The sequence below is a fragment of the Phascolarctos cinereus genome, unplaced genomic scaffold (genome assembly GCF_003287225.1).
Source record: "Phascolarctos cinereus isolate Bilbo 61053 unplaced genomic scaffold, phaCin_HiC Scaffold_2;HRSCAF=192, whole genome shotgun sequence".
In the NCBI taxonomy this organism is placed as follows: domain Eukaryota; kingdom Metazoa; phylum Chordata; class Mammalia; order Diprotodontia; family Phascolarctidae; genus Phascolarctos; species Phascolarctos cinereus.
The window spans coordinates 413622496-413628050 of record NW_027555625.1 but is presented as its reverse complement, the minus strand read 5'-3'; the positions used below and the strand labels follow the sequence as shown (position 1 = coordinate 413628050).

Below are 5555 nucleotides of genomic sequence, written 5' to 3'. Positions count from 1 at the left end.
GGGGCTTGGATTACAACTAAGAATCAACTAATCAGCAAAATTGAGCATAATCTTTCAGGGAAAAAGATGGCTATTCAATGAAATGGGGGACTTTCAATCATTCCTGATCAAAAAAACACAGCTGGACGGAAAATTCAGTCTTCAAACACAAGACTCAAGAGAAGCATAAAAAGGTAAACAGGAAAGGGAAATCATAAGGGACCTAATAAGTTCAAATTGTTTACATTCCTACATGGGAAAATATTTATAACTCTAAGATGTTTCTCATTATTAGTTAGAAGTATATATAGACAGAGGGCACAGATATGAATTGAATATGAAGGAATGATATGTAATAAATAAAATTAAGGTGTGAGAGGAATGTGCTGGGAGAAAGAGAAAGGGAGAGGTAGAATAGGGTAAATTATCTCACATAAAAGAGACAACAAAAAGTTTTTACAATGGAGGGGAAGAGAGAGGAGGTGAGGGAGAATGAGTGAGTGAGATACTCTCATCAGAATTAGCTCAAAGAGAGAATAACATACATACTCAATCGAGTATAGAAATCTATCTTATTTATCTTACAGATAAGTAGGAGGGGAAGAGTTTAAGAGAAGGGGGAGGGGGTGATGGAAGGCAGATTGGGAGAGGGAGTAGTCAGAAGCAAAACATTTTTGAGGAGGGGTAAGATGAGAGGAGAGAGAGAATAGAACAAATGGGGAGGATAGGATAGAGGGAAATACAGTTAGCAATAGTAACTGTGAAATAAATTTTGAAAGGCCTTTTTCTGATAAAGGCCTCATTTCTCAAACACATCTAGAGAACTGAGTCAAATTTATAAAAATAAGACCCATTCCCCAACTGATAAATGATAAAAAAAAAATTAGTTTTCAGATGAAGTAATCAAAGCTATCTATAGCCATATGAAAAAATACTCTAATGCATTATTGATTGGAGGAATGCAAATTAAAACAATTCTGAGGTACTAATTCATACCTATTTAATTGGTTAATAGGATCTAAAAGGTAAATGACAAATGTTGGAGGAGTTGTGGGAAAAATGAGACTTTAATGCACTGTTGGTGGAGTTTTGAACTGACTCATCCTGTAGAGCATTTTGTAAGTATGCCCAAACTATGCCCAAAGGGCTATAAAACCTTTGACCTAGCAATATCACTACTAGGTCTGTATCCCAAAAGAGATAAAAAAACAAAAAGGAAAAGGACTTATACGTACAAAAACATTTGTAGCAGCTCTTTTCTGCGGGTAAAGAATTAGAAATTGAGGAAACACCAATCATTTGGGGAATGGCTGGACAACTTGTGGTATGTGATTATGATGGAATACTATTGTACTATAAGAAATGATGAGGGGATGCACACGCGTCCATGGGTGCCACTGCAGAGGCCCTGGATATGGCAGTTATGGTTGCCGGGCGGCTGTCCTAGCATGTGGCTGCTGCTGGGGCTCAGGGACTGCTCTGCCCTGGGACGGGATAGGGGTGCGAGAGCTCCTGGCCCGTGGCCGCTGCTGCTACTAAGCTCTGGGGCAAATCTTCAAAATCTGAGGAAGCCATCAGTAAAGCACAGAATTTTATTTTAATGTTTAAAGTAAACTTTGCCTATGATCCTCAAAATCTGAAATCAGGGCTATCTTTCTTCAGTGCTATGGAAGCAAGCTCACAACTACCCTATATTTAACTTCTTATGAAAACTGACTCATATGTTTGCATGTGTGAACCAAACCTCTGCTTATGAAGAGCTTGAAAATGAAACAGGAAGACTCTGTGATGTCAGATCTTTTCTTCCAATTCTTAAAGTAGTGACAAGATATTGTGACCCCGGGGAAAAATTAGACCCCAAAATTGGAGTTCTTATAGGAAAAGGTCTCCACGAGTTTGATGCCCTGAAAGATACCAAGGTAAATGAGTTCCCAAGCAAAATGTGCCAGTTCAGTGAAGAAAAGATTCAGTCCTTTGTGGGATTGTCTTGGATGGATTGGATAAAGCACACTTACCCACCAGAGCAAGAACCTTCCATTCCTGAAAACATGGAAGATAAACTTTATGGTGGAAATCTTGTGGTAGCTGTCCATTTTGAAAATTAACAGGATGTATTTAGTTTTCAAGTATCTCCTAACCTGAATTCCATCAAGCTAAATGAGCTGGCAATCCAAAAAATAGTTGACTATCCATGAAAAGGAAGATGATCCCTATGACTATGTGCTACAAGTCATTGGGAGACCAGAATACATGTTTGGTGATCACCCATTAATTCAGTTCCAGTATATCTGCAACTCTTGTTGAATGTTGCAATATTAAGAAGACAAGCGAACAGGCAATGATTGCCATAGAAGCTGCCACAGATTGAAATTCATCCCACTTTCTTCTCCCATTCCCACCAAAAAAAAATTAATTTCTAATGTTTGGGAGAATGCCCAACCTTTCCAAGTTATAGTAGTTAAGGGGACTAAACTGAACACAGAAGAAACTATCAAAGTTCATGTCAGGCCTGGACTTTGTCATGAAACTGAATTTCTTTGTAAACTGATTGCAAGCTCAGAGATATCTGGGAGAAATGACCGTGTTTGGAGTAAACCACTGGAATTTGATATTAACATCTATGACTTACCAAGAATGGCTCAGTTATGCTTTGCAATTTATGCTGTGAATAAAGTAGAAACAAAAAGGACTATTAATCCCTCCAAATAGCAGACATCAGGAAAGCTGGAAAAGTGCTCTATCCTGTAGCATGGGTAAATACCATGGTGTTTGACTTTAAAGGACATATTGAAAACTGGAGACATATTGCACAGTTGGTCATCATTTCCTGATGAACTTGAAGAAATGTTGAATCCAATGGGAACTATTCAAACAAATCCATATATTGAAAATGCAACAGCTTTACAGGTTAAATTCCCTGAGAATAAAAAACAGCCTTATTATTACCCTCCCTTTGATAAGATTATTGAAAGGGCAGCTGAGATCGCAAGTAGTGACAGTGGTAATATATCAAGTCGAGGTGGAAAAAAATTTCATGCTGTGCTAAAAGAAATCGTGGAGAGGGATCCCTTATCCCAACTGTGTGAGAATGAAATGGATTTTATTTGGACTTTAAGATAAGACTGTAGAGAAAATTTTCCACAGTCATTGCCAAAATTGCTGCTGTCTGTCAAAAGGAATAAATTTGAAGATGCTGCTCAGCTGCAGGATCTTCTTCAGATATGGCCTAAATTGCCTCATAGAGAAGCATTGGAATTATTAGATTTTAATTATCTAGACCAGCACGTAAGAGAGTATGCAGTGAGTGGCTTGAAACAAATGAGTGATGAAGAACTATCTCAGTATCTTCCACAACTTGTAAAAGTTTTGAAATACGAATCTTTTCTTGATTGTGCCCTATCAAAATTCACGTTAAACAGAGCACTTGCTAATAGGAGGACAGGGCAGTTTCTATTTTGGCATCTTGGGTCAGAGGTGTATATTCCTGCCTTCTCAGTGCAATTTGATGTAATGCTTGAGGCTTACTGTCAAGGAAGTGTGGGGTACATGAAAGTGTTTTCTAAACAGATTGAAGCTCTTAATAAGATGAAGACCTTAAATAGTTCTATAAAATTGAATGCAGTAAAGTTAAACAAAGCAAAAGAAAGTGAGGCAATGCACATATGCTTAAACAAAATACTTACCAAGAAGCCCTTTCTGATCTTCAGTCACCTTTGAATCCTTGTATCATACTCTCAGAACTTTATGTTGAGAAGCACAGGTACATGAATTCTAAAATGAAGCCTCTGAGAAGAGTATACAACAAGATATTTGAAGGAGATTCAGTAGGTGTCATTTTCAAAAATGGGGATGATCTACGATGAGATACGTTGATACACCAAATGTTGTGGTTGATGGATTTATTTTGGAAAGAGGCTGGACTGGATCTCCAAATGCTGCCATATGGTTGTTCAGCAACAGGAGACTGTTCTGGCCTCATTAAAGTTGTTAGTACACATCTGAAACAATTGCCAATATCCAGCTAAATAGTAGTAATGTTGCTGCTATAACTGCCTTCAATAAAGATGCTCTTCTAAATTGGCTTAAAGAATACAATTCTGGAGATGACTTAGATCAAGCTATTGAAGAGCTCACTCTCTCCTGTGTTGGCTACTGTGTAACTTCTTACATCTTAGGGATCAGTGATAGACACAGTGACAATATCACGGTCAGGAAGACTGGACAGCTCTTCCACATCGATTTTGGATATATCCTTGGAAACTTCAAGTCTAAATTTGGCATTAAATGAGGATAAGTGCCTTTCATTCTTACATATGATCTCATTCGTGTCATTCAGCAAGGAAAAACAGGAAACAGAAAAGTTTAACTGTAAGTATTGTGAAGAGGCTTACCTGATGTTACAAAGGCATGGAATCTTTTCATCACTCTGTTTGCCCTGATGTTGACTGCAGGACTTCCTGAGCTCACCTCAGTCAGGGATATATAGTATCTTAAGGACTCTTTGGCCTTGGGGAAGAGTGAGAAATAAGCACTAAAGCAATTTGAGCAGAAATTTAGATTTCTGCTTAAGAGATGGGGAGAAGAAAAGGAAGAGAAGGAAAATAAGAAGTAAAGGGAGAGTAGGAAAAGGAGAGGAAGGGACCATAAAAGAACAAAACAAAGGAGAAGGAAAAGGAGAGACAGCTCTTGTCTCCAATCACGTCCCCAGGCATTCATCCCAACTGGGCCACTTTCTGGGTGACTCCAGGGGTCATAACACTGTGACTACACTTCCTGGTCACTTGAGTCAGATCATTTGACTTCACAGAGTCTCAGTTTCCTTATCTATCACATAAAAGCAGGGAACCAGACTTCTAAGGTCTCTTCTACCTCCACCACTCTATGACTAAGATTTTTCTAAGTTCACAACACTAGATTTTCTTTCATATGGGAAAATCAAGTGACCCAGGGAGCAACGGAAGGATGGATGCCAGCAAGCTGTCGCATATTACCAACAATGATTTTTCACTTAAGAAGTGGCAAATGATAACATATAGACAACTCAAGAGCTATATCATTATTCCCATATAACTAAAAGAAAAGCAAGGATTTTCAGAGGGATTTTTAAAAAGACTTGGACAAGGTTCATAATAAATAAGACATCGAGGCCCTGAAATCTATACCATTAGATAGAATGCACATACAGTGAAATCACAGATAAACCCAAGCATCTATGTAACAAGAGCTCACATTCATGAGGTACTTTTTATTCACAAATCACCTTCATAAACTTTTGCTCATTCATTTTTTTCCACCAGTCCTGTGACTGAGAAAAGGAAGAGATCATTGTCTTTATTTTACAGAGAAGGAAGCTGAGACCAAAAGAAGTGAAACAGCAATAATTTAGGCAGATTTTCTTTTCTTTGTAGACAATCACAGGCATCTATCAAAGTGGCACACTTGAAGTAATGTTGTTTTTTTATCTATTTTCAAAAAGGCCAAGTGATGTCTTGACTTACACACAAATTAGCTTTAAGTGAGGCAGAGCCTCACTCCCTCTTCCAGAGCCATCAAAGTCCAGTGACAGGAAAAAGTCA

General features: G+C 38.2%; 1 pseudogene; it reads left to right on the top strand.

The window, feature by feature from the left end:
• Positions 1-1352: 1352 nt before the first annotated feature.
• On the top strand, positions 1353-4465 carry LOC110196079 (phosphatidylinositol 4,5-bisphosphate 3-kinase catalytic subunit beta isoform pseudogene; annotated as a pseudogene).
• The last annotated feature ends 1090 nt before the right edge of the window (positions 4466-5555 follow it).